Source organism: Euleptes europaea, chromosome 6 (assembly GCF_029931775.1).
Source record: "Euleptes europaea isolate rEulEur1 chromosome 6, rEulEur1.hap1, whole genome shotgun sequence".
NCBI classification, from domain to species: Eukaryota; Metazoa; Chordata; class Lepidosauria; order Squamata; family Sphaerodactylidae; genus Euleptes; species Euleptes europaea.
Window position 1 is genome coordinate 79,427,861 of NC_079317.1, and position 13,859 is coordinate 79,441,719.

Below are 13,859 nucleotides of genomic sequence, written 5' to 3' on the forward strand. Positions count from 1 at the left end.
ATAAAGTCTAATCTTCATCATTGACACTTTGTTCTGTTGTGTTAGGTTTGTTTGTTTGTTTTTTAAAAAGGCATTAAGCCTTAGATAGTGATCATAGGTGTTTCTTTCAACAAGTAGTTCAAACTTCTCATAAATGGGCTACTGCAATTTTTCTTTTCATAGACAGAATCTTGAAATTGATTTACATACCTGCTTATAAGGATAGTTTAAAATGTTATGTGGCCTGTATTGTGATTGTGAGAACTACAGTTCCCTAGCCATAATAAGGCTTACTGTTTTAAGTTTGTGTGCGTGGTACATAACATTTGGAAGTTTTGCTTTTGGGTGACCTTTCCAAATGAATATTGTTACCAAAAAACAACTAAAGTTCCCAATTCTAATGAATGTGTCATCAACCAGACAGATTAAGAGGCATGTAACTAGGTCAGGGCTCTGGCATGTCGGAGTGTATGAATGAGTCAAGACATCTTCAGAGGTGACTATTACATTGGTCATAGACACACAGTGCAGTCCTATTCACACTTTTCTTTAAGTGCTATTGATCATAGGGCCATTGAACATAGTAAACATACATAGGTTTGCTCTTTAAGGGTTAATATATGGTGAGTTGCGTTTATATATTCTGGGTGTAAGAGAGACAGTCGTCATTGTATGGGATTATTAAACTTCTTATTATGTGTTAAAATATAAATGTTAAGCAGTGTAATCAAAAGTGTTATCGAAAGCTTGAGGAGTTTGATTGCACTTAGTTGTTGTAGTAAGCTAAGGTAGGAAAACCATCCTTGTTTGCTGTTCAAGCCAAAAATTCTACCAACCGATGGAGGGTTTTTAGAAAGGCAAAATAATTAAGCTTTGCATATTAGTTACTAACATTATTAAGCAAAAGTGCTACCTAAATACTAAAGTAAGTTCATTGTGTGTTATGCACTGGGTGTTTTCCCCCCAGTCAGCCCTTTCAGGCATTTCCTATTTTTCTATAATTTAGTATAATTGCCCCCCTCACTTCCAGAGGAAAGATACCCTAAAGGTGATCTGAAATAGGAAGCCCCTGGACCCTAACTGACATTATGGGTACTGGATGGGATCTTATTTGTTAAAAAACAGTGTGTTTTTAACTCTGCAGTTCATATTTTCCTGAATTACCATGGATAATAGTGATTGCTATAACAACTAAAGCTTAATGGCTTGTAACCAAATATCTCCTTTATCCTACCTACAGGCATAAATCCAAACATACAGCTGACTGGTGCTAGAAAAGGTGTGTTTGTTTAGAAAGGTGAGCCATAGTGAAATTAACAATTTCAGTTTGACATCTTCAGTACATGTAGAAGGATATAAAGTAAGATAACTTTCTTGAAGACCAAGTGCCCAGAACTTTACATAAGCAAAGGCTGGTGGTTATTGGGCAGAAGATTGTTTTTTATGTAACGGAAATTAAATGCTTCTTGACATTCAAACAGCTACAGTTGTGACAATACATATCTGGCAGGGGACTGTGGAATATGAATATGATCACTAAAATGAATAAAAATAAACCACTATTGTTCCATAGTTTGCTTGACAGTAAAAAGAAAATGTTTTCCCCTTAGTTCATTTTTACTAATTCTCATATATCTTCAACCCTGCCTGAGTTGGTAAAGAAGCAGTGTGTGTGAACAAAAAAGGTCCCCCCCTCACACACTCAAAACAGCCTGGGGCACATGTGATCTGGTTTTTGAAAAAGAAAAATATATAGGAAAAAATAATCGAATTCTGTTAATGGGCTGTGAGCTTCAAAAAGCAGACTTGAACTCAGTGGCAAGGGGGGTACCACACTTTGTATTCCCAGCGATGTATTAAGAGTTTGAAAATGTTGTAAAAAACATCGCTTTAAAAGGGTTTTTGGATACCATGGCTTATAAATGGTTGGAAGACGTTTTCACAGCTAAAGGGGCCAAAGTGCAAACAGTATTTTTTAGAACGTTTTCAAACTCTTAATACATTTCTGGGAATACAAGTGCGGTAACCCCCAATCTGAATGTAATGACAAACAACCAATTCCCTTTCCCTCTTTTCTCCCATTACATGGAAATGTTAACAAAACACTTCACTATTTGTGGCAAACTATAGTTTGTCATTGTCCAAGTAGAAACAATGGCTCCATCCCTCCTAACCATGATTAAGCCATGAATGTGGGAGTTCTTGGTTTTCAAGCCATGTGTGAAAAGGTGTGTGTGTAAATACAAGTTTTCCCATCCCCAGGCTCATTTGTTTAATGACAAAATATGGTTGTTGCAACTGAACCATATCAGTGTGTTTGATAGAGCTTCATGGATTGAGATTTAAGTAATGATGTAGATGATGTGAATTCAAATTTTATTTTAATCCAGCTAAGAGTACATGAAGTTTAGCACTGTTTTGTAAATCATGTTGGTGTGATTTAAACTTTAAACGAGTGCTTGGATCTTGGCCTCCTTCCCCAAACTCCTGTCACAAATCTAATTATTGACCAGGCCTTTTCTTGACTATTCCCAGCAGATTCCACAACTTTTCCAAGCAGCTTGTTAATGTTCCGTTGTTGAATTGTCCTTGTTATGAAATCTTATAATACAGTTTTACAAATCTGCAAAAATTATTAATTTGCTTTCTCACACGGTCCTATATTATTTATGGCACATTGATAGCTAGAAAGAAGACAGACCAAATTCTCATCAAGTTCATAAAAATTTCCTTGTCTGACTGTCAGAGTGAAGCTCTTATTTAACCCTAGGTGCCCAGGCAAGTGGCTATTTACAAGTCTACTGAAATGCTGTATTTCTGTTTCCCCTCCTTTAAACTTAAGCCACTGCTACTTGTTTTGTCTTTCTCTTAAATTAGGAAACAGTTATGTCACTTCCTAATTATCTTCTCACGTCTAAGTTATGTAGTGCTGTTATTTTCCAAGTAATAGTTCAGCACATAATTCTGGTTAAAGGAACCTAAAATAGCATTTATTGGTTGTGCCTCAGCATCATACCTTGATTAGCTATTGCTAGCCCAGACAATACTGCAGTATAATTATGAAGACTTGCTTTGATGCTCTAATTATAATGTTACAATCTATTTTAGAATAACTTAGAATTTCTAAATGTTAAAACAACCCCCCCCCAGTGTGTATGTGTAATGTAGACCTTTTTCTAGAAATTTCTGGCTAACTGAATTTGTAGGTATATAAATTATTTGTAGGTATGTAAATCAGTTGTTTAATTTTAACGAAGATGAAAATATCATCTTTGTTTTCATAGTTTCTAATTTGAAAGCTTGCTCCTATTTGATTATAAAAGCCACAAAGATAAGGGGAAAGTTGTACCCTCTTACTGGAACACATTGGAAATTAGCTCAGTCTGCAGATGGGGCTTTGAGAATATTAGGTAGAGTGGGTAACAGTTGTGTGAGCTTCCCCTTTTTATTTATTTTACATATGCCGCTAGTATAAAAGTGTAAAAGCTGGTGAACCTTTGCAGTTACTTTGACCAAAAACGAAGCATATGAGTGTTCTTCTCTATTATTACAAAACTTTTCAAGTAGTGTTTTCACTTTGTTTTAATAGTAGTCAAGATCCTGTTGATTCTGTAAAAGTTAGTCCTCTGAATACACGTGGCCGGAAAACCCTACTGTTGTTATGTGAAATGCTTATAGACTTAAAAAGGCATTTTTTGAAAAACGTATCCCTCATACGTATCCCTCTTTCCCCACTGAACCGTAAAGTTAATAACCCTGTACTATCCTTATTGCCCTGACCTGGATGGCCCAGGCTAGCCTGATCTCCTCAGATCTCAGAAACTAAGCAGGGTCAGCCCTGGTTAGTATTTGGATGGGAGACCACCAAGGAATACCAGGGTTGCTGTGCAGAGGAAGGCACTGGCAAACCACCTCTGTTAGTCTCTTGCCTTGAAAACCTCCAAAAGGGGTCACCATAAGTCGGCTGTGACTTGACAGCACTTCACACACACACACACACACACACACACACACACACACACACACACACACACACTATCCTTACTGAACTGTGCTAATATTGTATCAACAGTTTGCTGCCAAAAATGGGCAGGGCCATGCCTTTTGACGTAAGATCATATGCTCTGAACTGCAGGAGAGTATTAACACAGTATGTTTACTTCACGCTGTGGTTTACACTGGATTATAGTTTGTGGCGCACAAGTTACCTGGTTTGGATGAGTGTGTATTTTTCACAACGCTTGAAAAAAATGCCATCTTACTAGTGATGGGTTATTTAGATTATTTATTTAATGTGTGGCTTTGAGCAAAATAAAGTTGGAGAAAAACAGGGAAATGTGTTCTCAGTTGTTAAAATGCTGTGTTGTGCCAGAGACCTGAATACAAGGAAAGTTGCGAAATGTTTCAAGGAAATGAAGATTCTGTGAAAAAAGTAGGGTAAAAATGCTTTTGGTAAATAAAGAACAGCTTGAAGTAGCCCTAGGAAAGGTTAAATGTCTGTTGAATTGATGATCCTGAACATGTGCTCTAATATATCTGCTTGCAGTGCTGATATAATGTTGGGTTTTGTGGATTTGCAGTAGCAGAGCAGCTGAGACATCTTATTTTTTTATCACAGCAACTCTTAGGATTGTAAATCTACTGAAGTCCACAGTTGTTGGTGCTTGTTGGCTTTCACAATGCACCAGACATATTTGTATTTTATAATATGCTTTTCAGCTTGCTTTGGTTGGGATTTATCTGCTTTAGCATGCCTCAAATGGCTTTTCCTGCAGCGAAAACAGAGGCAGGTACAGCAGGCCTAGACTGGAGCATACCTTGGAAGAATCCTGTTCTTACTCACCTGTAGAAAAGTTATTTTGCCAGGGGTGTGTCTCTCTTGCTCAGAGTATGTTTACAAAAAGAAGCTGTGGTTGTACCTAAGGATTCTCTGGTTTATTATTGAAGATAATAAACAGAGACGGATTCCCTCCCCCAACTGAAAATCTTTAGCTGGTGGCCTAATTTAGTTGTCAGCTGCTAACTTGAGCCTGTTTATGTGCTTGCTCATATAGCTTTCAATAATGTACCACTGAGTTAAAGATAATAAGGCTTTGCACTGTTTATGTATGGGTCATGCCATGCTTGAGCCCCATCTGTTCTTCATCCCCTCCCCCTTGTAAGGGAGTAAGGTAGAGCTGGGGTGTTTTGTCACAGTGAACTAGATGTGAAGTGGGAGGCATATGTGGTGAAGGGTAGCAAACACTCTTTATTGATGGTGTGGGTTTTATTGTTGTATATTGAGTTGGCTATTTTAATGTGTTTAATTCTGGTCGAGTGAGATGCCATACTCTTCGTTAGTTGGTTTGAGCCATTCATTTGGAAGGGAAGCTGGACTCCAAATGTGTAGCTATCTCCTTATACCTTCAAATGAAAATAAGTTTGTGTTTCACCTTTTTGGGTTGCTTTTCTTGTTGGTTTTGAGTTAATGCACAGAAAATGTTTTAGTTCAGTATGAAAAATAAAATAAAAAGCAGACCTAGGTGGCTTGTACTCTGAAGTTGACAAATACCAGGAATGGCAGAGATGCTGAATCCTTTCCTTACTGGCTATTTTTCCATGGAAATTATAACCACCCCAAGCTGCAGTTTCTGCAGCTTTTCCCCCATAAGTCGAAAACCATGTGAAGCTCATACCATTGTTCCTTCTAGTTATATACTGTGACTGGCAATAGCTTTCAAAGGTTTTCTCTGACATCTGAGATCCTTTAATGGAGAATGCCAATGATTAAACACTGGGACCTCCTGCACGCAAAGCATGTGTCTTATAATTCCTCTGTTCTAAATGCAGCTTCCCCATAGCAGCTTTTTTAAATCTTTGAGAGACTGTTCTGTGCACCTTGCATGTAATATCTCTTTTCTCCCTTAGAGTAAGGGGAAGAGAAAGTTTGGTTTCCTCTGAGCGTTGCTATGGTTATACTAACATGGGTGGAACCTCAGTTCACTGTATTGTGGTCTTCTATGTAATTCTTTAGAATGCTTCTACCACTCGCCCTTTCCGCCCCAGACAGTTGGTTCTTGTAATAACTAATGGAGTGTTGTGGTTTTGAGCTAGTGTGGTGCAGTGATTAGAGTGTTGGGCTAGAGTCAGTGAGACGAAGGTTCATATCCCCACTCTTCCATAGATGCTTGCTGGATGACCTTTGGGCCAGTCCCACACTCTTAGCCTAACCTACTTCACAGGGTTGCTGTGATGATAAAATGGAGGAGAGGAGGACAAATGTAAACTGCTTTGGGTCCCCACTAGGGGGGAAAAAGTGAGGTATAAATGTAGTAACAATTAATAAAATGCATATTTGCTAATCTTTGAAGTTTAGAATTAGAAGTATAGATACTAGTGAATGTTGTATTACAAGGTCACCCATTTTGATTCTGGAATAGACAAAGTTCTTGCATATGTTGGACCCTGGTATTCTTCAGCGGTATCTGTAGGCATAAAATGCATTATTTTAACTTCTGTATTGGGGAAAATGCATGAATTGGCTTGTATTAAGGTCTTTAATTCAGCACAGTATGATTGATCTATGCTGGTCCTGTAGCACTTGAGCAACTGTACATATCCTCCAGCATTTCAGAAATGGCAACAGGGGACATTCTTGTGTATTTATATTCTGCCTGTTCTCACATCTGTGACAGCATTATTTGGCTTTCGGTTTTTAAAGGGCTGTCCTTTAACATGAAGGAGAGATTAAAGGAGACAGTGCAGGCAAAAGGAAATGAAGAAAAATGGATGCGAATGGTTAAAACAAACAAACAAACAAATCCTAAAAGCAGGTCCCAATTGAGTTTACATGTACTTTCTAGGACTACAGAATTTGAAAACTAGACAATAGATAAGGAACTAAGTTAGACTGGGTCTGTCTCATGATTTAAAAGCAGGGATTGTGTTTTTATGAAAGCTACTAGAATAATGTAATTGTTTATAATTTGTCATAACACCTGTCAGTTATTTCCAGAGCGCACAGCCTATCATTTCATAGTCTGATGCCTTAGCAGTAGTGTCTGTGTTTACATCCTTGCTCAATACCATCAAAATGTATCTGCTCTGCATTCAGAGGCTTAACTTCTAGAAACTTAGGGGGACTGAAGCTAAAAATAGCAGTTATGGTGCACATGTGTTCATATTAGCAACTATTGAAAAGGCCTGAATGACACACAGAATGATTTACTAGTGCAGCTACAAAAAGAAATAATGGTAAATAGAGACAGTTGCCATCTTCGTATACTTCTGATGCAGGCCTGAGAGGTAGGGTGCCTGTACCTGTGGTTTCCCTATGAATCTCATGAGTAAAGCATAGAAGTAAAAGTTTACAAAAAGGTTTATAGAGGCTTATTTCTCTGAACAGAATTGTTGATGTAGTAAATAAAATAGAGTAAAGGTCATGAGTTGCTGGCTAAGACTATTCTTAATATTCTGAGATAAATAAACTGCAAGGTTATGATATGAATGTTGCCCGCTTGATGGTTGTGTCTGGAAAAATATCAGCATCACTTATCCGAGGTGCTTGGCCTCTTCTTGACATTAACAAGAAGGTCATTTCTGCCTGGGAGTTTAGCCCCTCTGATAGCTGCCATGTGAGGAGGGAATAATGCTAACCTAATGATTCAGACCTAGTCTTCAAACAGTATAACAGATGGTGACCTTGCACTTGTGAACTTTGTGACTCAATGCCAAGAACATGGTAATGCTTTCTTCACAGACCAAGTGACCATGGCACACCACCACCATGAGTGGCCAATTGCAGGGATATGGGCAACCCAGGGCAGAAGCTTCTAGTCTCTCAGCTCAGATGACCACTGGTCTGAGAGAATAAAAGCCAGAACCAAACTGCCAGAAGGCAGGGAGTTGACGGAAGATGGCTTTTAGGCTGTCTGACCTCACTCTCTCCACATCTCCAAAGATGTAAAACCTGGAAAGAAATGTTGGTAGAGGACAATGCTGGTTGTCTGGCTATCAGCTTTCTCTGTCTCTTGCGTGAGACTAAGAGAGAGTAACTGGAGGACAGCTTCAGCTGTCTGGCCTTGCTCTCTCCATCTTGAAAGATGTAAAACCTAAGAAGATTGAAGGGAGACAACTCTGGTTGTCAGGCTTCACTCTCTTACCATCTCTTGCATACAGATTTACAGTCTTCTTGCCTAAAGCTAGAAATCCCTTTTGAAAGGGAATTCAGTTCAGCAATTCTAGTTCTCATAAAGGCTAGAATCTGAAATGAAATGCTGGCAGGCTGCTCCATGACAAAGATGGAGACCTTAGAACTCCTAGCACTCTACCTTGGAGTTGGGAGTCTAAGTGTATTGGATCTTCACCATATTTGGTATATTGAGCCTCAATTGATCATAGCAAGGATTAATGGAACCTCAAAGAAGATCTGTCTGATCCTGTTCTGGCTTTCCAAATGCTGGCAAGCATGAGGATTGTATATCCTATACAGATCCTATATAGATAATTCCCTGGACCTGTTCAGAAGTCTTTTCTAAATGACAGAAGGGCTTCATAACTTTCTCAGGGTAAGAGACCAGAGATATTCCTGAAAAGAAAGGAAGATCTGTTTTCTGTGGTAATGCACAAGGCACATATAAAGCAGTGCTTACATAAAACATATACAGAACCTATTAGGCTTATTTATGGAGACTCTTAACCAAGTAAACATATTCTCTGAGATTGGCAAAGCCAGAGAATAACTGAGTCTTCCATAGAACATTAATACAGCCTTAAGTTTACACATAATGAATTATACATAACACATAAGCTCTGCATTGCTGACTGTAAAAATGCACATACTTTCAGCATGTATGTAGCATTCCTGATCTTAACAATGATCAGAAGTCCATAAACATAGAATAAATACAAAGCTTATGGTATTCTATCCTCTACACACAGCATTGGGTAAAGCTAACACCTACTGAAACATATAAATATCCTGAACATAAATTCAGTTCCCATGAAGTTAAGATGATTTACAAATGACGTGGCAAAATAAAAGCATGTCTTTTGTCCTGAAATATTGCTATGATACCTGAAATGATTTTAAGATGTTTTTACTAATCATATCTTCCCTCCAATTATATTAATCACATTTTGATAGGGATTCTGTAATGATTATACACTAACCATGTTTTTACAAGATTCTGTAACTGTAGTATTGTAAATGAATCTAGAGATACAAGTTGAAAGGTTTAAACTCTCATAGAGAGAAATATTATGAAACATAGAAAGTGCTTCTAAAGATTGTTTGAAAATGCTTGCGTATATCATAATGTATTTTATGACATGTTTTGAGAGTGTGTAAATATTCACATGCATATATATATATTATGTGAAATAAATGTTATTTAAAGGAAGTTCATTGTTTATAAATTTTCTGGCACACTTCAATAGAAAGCCTACAGTAGTAGGAATTATCATTGACTCCTGTCTGAGGTCTCGCTGAATAAGATAACTTCACTTCTCACAGTGGGTGGCCGTGTTAGTCTGTCTGCAGAAAAGGGCAAGAGTCCAGTAGCACCTTAAAGACCAACAAAAATATTTTCTGGTAGGGTATGAGCTTTCGTGAGCCACAGCTCACTTCTTCAGATACAGCTAGAATGTGAATCTAGCTGTATCTGAAGAAGTGAGCTGTGGCTCACGAAAGCTCATACCCTACCAGAAAATATTTTTGTTAGTCTTTAAGGTGCTACTGGACTCTTGCCCTTTTCACTTCTCAGTAAGTGATACATTCTAAGAGTGTAGACCCCTTAACGACACGAGCCGTGACACTTCACTTAAATAACAGGAGGATTATGGATTTTTGCAGAGCAAATTTACTCAGCAGTCTCACTTATGTGCCATCAGATTTCCAATCCTATCTGATCCCTAGCCAGCCTAAGTGGCAGTTAGGCACCGAGTCTCTCTTGAGTAGTCTGCCGAGTACTCAACTTCCAGTAAGGTGGGTGCTTGCTGCCATCTAGCAGCGTCAGAAGGATTTGGGTAGCTTCAGGTGAGTTTAGCACAGTGCAGTAGTTTTTCTCAGGTCTCCTGTGCAGCCTTTTGTCTTTACTGATTGCTCTACTAAGGATGTACTAGTGTGTACAGGTAAGTTTATCCTTATGTAAAACCAAAGAATATTAAATATTTCAGTTTAATCAACATCATAGTTTTATGTCATTAAAGAACATCATAGTATAATTTCCAAGTTGTCTTCATATCTGTATATCAATAGCGAAGTCAGACAACTCTGAGGATACTTAAATCAGGTGACTGGAGCTGTGAATGGGCAAGAAAAGGGCCCCAGGGTTACAGAAAAATGTGAAATAAAAAAAACCCTGGGGAGTTAACCCCCCCCCCCCAAATCATAGAATCATAGAGCTGGAAGGCACCTTATAGGCCATCTAGTCCAACTCCCTGCTCAGTGCAGGACCACCCTAGAGCATCCCTGACAAGTGATTGTCCAGACTGTGCTTAAAGACTGCTAGTGGCAGGGAGCTTACCACCTCCCTATGTAGCTGATTCCACTGTTGAACAACTCTTACTGTAAAAACCTTTCCCTAATATCTAGCCAGTACCTCTCCGTCTGCAATTTAAACCCATTATTGCGAGTCCTATCCTCTGCTGCCAACAGGAACAGCTCTCTGCCCTCCTCTAAGTGACAGCCCTTCAAATACTTAAAGAGAGCAATAATGTCCCCTCTCAGCCTCCTCCAGACGAAACATTCCTAACTCCCTCAGCCTTTCCTCATAGGCCTTGGTCTCAGGCCCCTGATCCTCCTTGTCGCTCTCCTCTGCACCTGCTCCATTCTGTCCACATTTTTTTTTGAATGATAAAAAATGATAAAAGGAGCTTTAAGCAATGGATTCCCTCAGTGGCTGTTGCTAGGCAACCACTGTATTCCAGGCTGGGTTTCTGTGAGAAAAAAGGCAGGGGGAGAGGGCAGGGTCCTTTCCAAGCCAATGTTTGGCTTTTGTGGGAGAACTCATTGGGGCCAGGCCTGACTAGAGTTGCCAGCTCCAGGTTGGGAAATTCCTTGATATTTTGCGGTAGATTCTGAGGAGGGCAGGGTTTGGGGAGGGAATAGCCTCAGCTGGATATAATGCTGTAGAGTCCATCCTCCAAAGCAGCCATTTTCTCCAGGGAGAGTACTCTGAGCCACCTGGCTTTCTGTGGTGAGAGTTGTGTCAAGCAGCACTCCCAAGCTGCACACCTTGCTTTTTAAGGGGAGTATAACCCCATTCAAGACAGGAGAGATCTTAAGTCCCCAGTCTGCCTTTCTACTAACCCAGAGTACCTCTATCTCCTCAGGATTAAGTTTCAGCTTGTTCACCCTTATCCACCCCATTACTAACTCCAAGCACCAGTTCAGAACATCAATAACATTGCTGTAATTAAGAGAAAAAGAAAGGCTGGGTTGGGTATTATCTGCATGTTGGTGATAGCACAGCCCATACCTCCTGATTACCTCTCCCAGTGGCTTCATGTAGATATTAAATAGCATAGGGCAGTGATGGCGAACCTTTTAGAGACCGAGTGCCCAAACTGCAACCCAAAACCCACTTATTTATCGCAAACTGCCAGCACGGCAATTTAACCTGAATACTGAGGTTTCCTCCCAGCTCGGCAAGGGGGGGGGCTGCGGGGAGTCCAGGGAAGGGGGGGGGCGGCTTTGAAGGGCTTCAAAGCTTCAAAGCCCTTCAAAGCCAGGCGGTGGGGAGTCCAGGGAAGGGGGGGGCTTTGAACGGCTCCGCGCTCCCTTCAAAGCCCCCGCGCGTGCCCACAGAGAGGGCTCGGCGAGCGGGACTTGGCACACGTGCCATAGGTTCGCCAACACGGGCATAGGGTATAAGATGGAACCCTGCAGAGCAGGCCATGGGGTAGAGAAGGAATCCCACATTACTACCTTCTGGGGTTGATCTCCCAGATAGGACTCGAATCATTGTAACTAGGTCTCCTCTTGGTCCCATTGATGAGAGGCTGTTCAGTAAGACACTATGTTTGATAGTATTGAAAGCTACTGAGAGATCCAGCAGAACTAACAGTGTCATATTGCCCTTGTTTAGCTATCGGTCGGTTTAATCAACCAACGCTACCAAAGCAGTCTCTGTTCCAAATCTCAGCCTGAAGCCAAATTGAAATGGATCCAGAAAATCAGTCTCTTCCAAGAACCCCTGGAGCTGAGAAGCAACCACCCACTCCAGTACCTTGCCCAAAAATGGAAGATTGGAGGCTGGCTTGAAGTTCTGCAACATAGTACAACCCAGGGAGGGTTTTTTCCAGAACAAGTTTAACCACTGATTCCTTCAGCATGGGCATAACTTCCACTCTCAAGGGAGTATTTACCACTCCTTTTACCCACTCACCCAGTCCTCCTCTGGCAGCTTTTATCAGCCAGGAAGGGCAAGGGTCGACAGCACTGGTGGTAGATCTCACCTGTCCAAGAAGCTTGTCCACATCCTCAGTCTGCACAAGCTGAAAAGTATCCGTGTAAATCAAACAGATGCCAAAGGTACATTATCTGAACACACATCTACGCCGGCATCTAACCCAGAGCGGATTTTTGTCTGTTTTAAGTAAGTAGCAAATTGATCACAGTGGGCCATCATGTGGTCAGAGTCCAATTTCTTGGGTCTATGATGTAGAAGTCCCTGAACCAAATGATGCAGCTCAGCTGGACAATTACGTGCAGTCGTAGAGAAATAGTGCCTTTTTGCCATCATCACTGCCACAGAATAGAAGAGTTGGTTTTTTATACCCTGATTTTCTCTACCTTTTTAAGGAGACTCAAACCAGCTTACAATCACCTTCCCTTCCTCTCCCCACAACACACCTTGTGAGGTAGGTGGTGCTGAGAGAGTTCGGAGAGAACTGTGGCTAGCCCAAGGTCACCCAGCAGGCTGCATGTGGAACAGTGGGGAATCCATTCTGTTTCACCAGGTTAGAGTCCGCCACTCATGTGGAGGAGTGGGGAATCAAACCCGGCTCTCCAGATTAGAGTCCACCACTCTTAACCACTACACCATGCTGAACTGTGATATGGGCTGTGTTAGGCATGGTCTGAGAAAGGAATGTTGTGGTTTCTCCAGGTGCTGGCCTTGGCCAGCTCTGTATCCTGTAAACAATGTATTTAGACTGCCCTTCGTGGGAAGTCTTCTAGTGCCCTGACAACTCCTGGGAGGGGGGTTGCCATGGCATCCAGATCTACCCCGATTTGCCCTTTGCTCATCCATATATGCCCTGTACCGTTCCCATAGTTTTCATTAGTGTCCATTTGATTCTTAGCTTCTGTTAACCTGTGGATTTCCCAATAAATCAGCTCTCTTTGGACTGCTTGTCTGTGGATGTCTGTTTATGGGATTATCATGGGACTAGAGCTGACAGCTGTATGCTGTGTTTAATCAGTCTTGCTCCATGTTTTCTGTGTGTAGCACTCTAGCTGTCATCACTATCAGTTCCCCAGTGAATCAGGGTGACTACTTGGCTCTGTCCAGGTGAAGAGGGTGCTTAGGGGTGATTTTGTCAGCAGCCTGGGCCATCCCCTATTCTGGAGAGCAGACAGAGCCTCAACAAAAGCATCAGCAGCTGAAGTGGGAAAATCCCCAGGGGTGGATCAGGATCCATCAGGTGCTTGGGAAGGACCATCTTAATGGGTCTGTCACCCTGCTGAAGAAAGAGGAAGCAGGAATTCTGAACTCTATCAGGTAATGATCTGTCCATGACCAGGGAGTAAACTTTAACTCCCTCACCTTCAGATCATCGTCCCCAGCAGTGAAATAGACCACTGTGTGCCCTGCTAAATATTTGGAGCCTGTAAGTAATTGGGACAGGTAAGCATTTTCGTCATAACATTTTCTAGCTGGAAGGGAACACCTATA

At 40.9% G+C, this 13,859-nt stretch overlaps 1 protein-coding gene across 3 annotated transcripts in view; it reads left to right on the forward strand.

Moving 5' to 3' along the window:
- Positions 1–13,859, forward strand: part of HIPK3 (homeodomain interacting protein kinase 3) — a 102,041-nt gene that overhangs the window by 1,369 nt on the left and 86,813 nt on the right. The window lies entirely within an intron of this gene.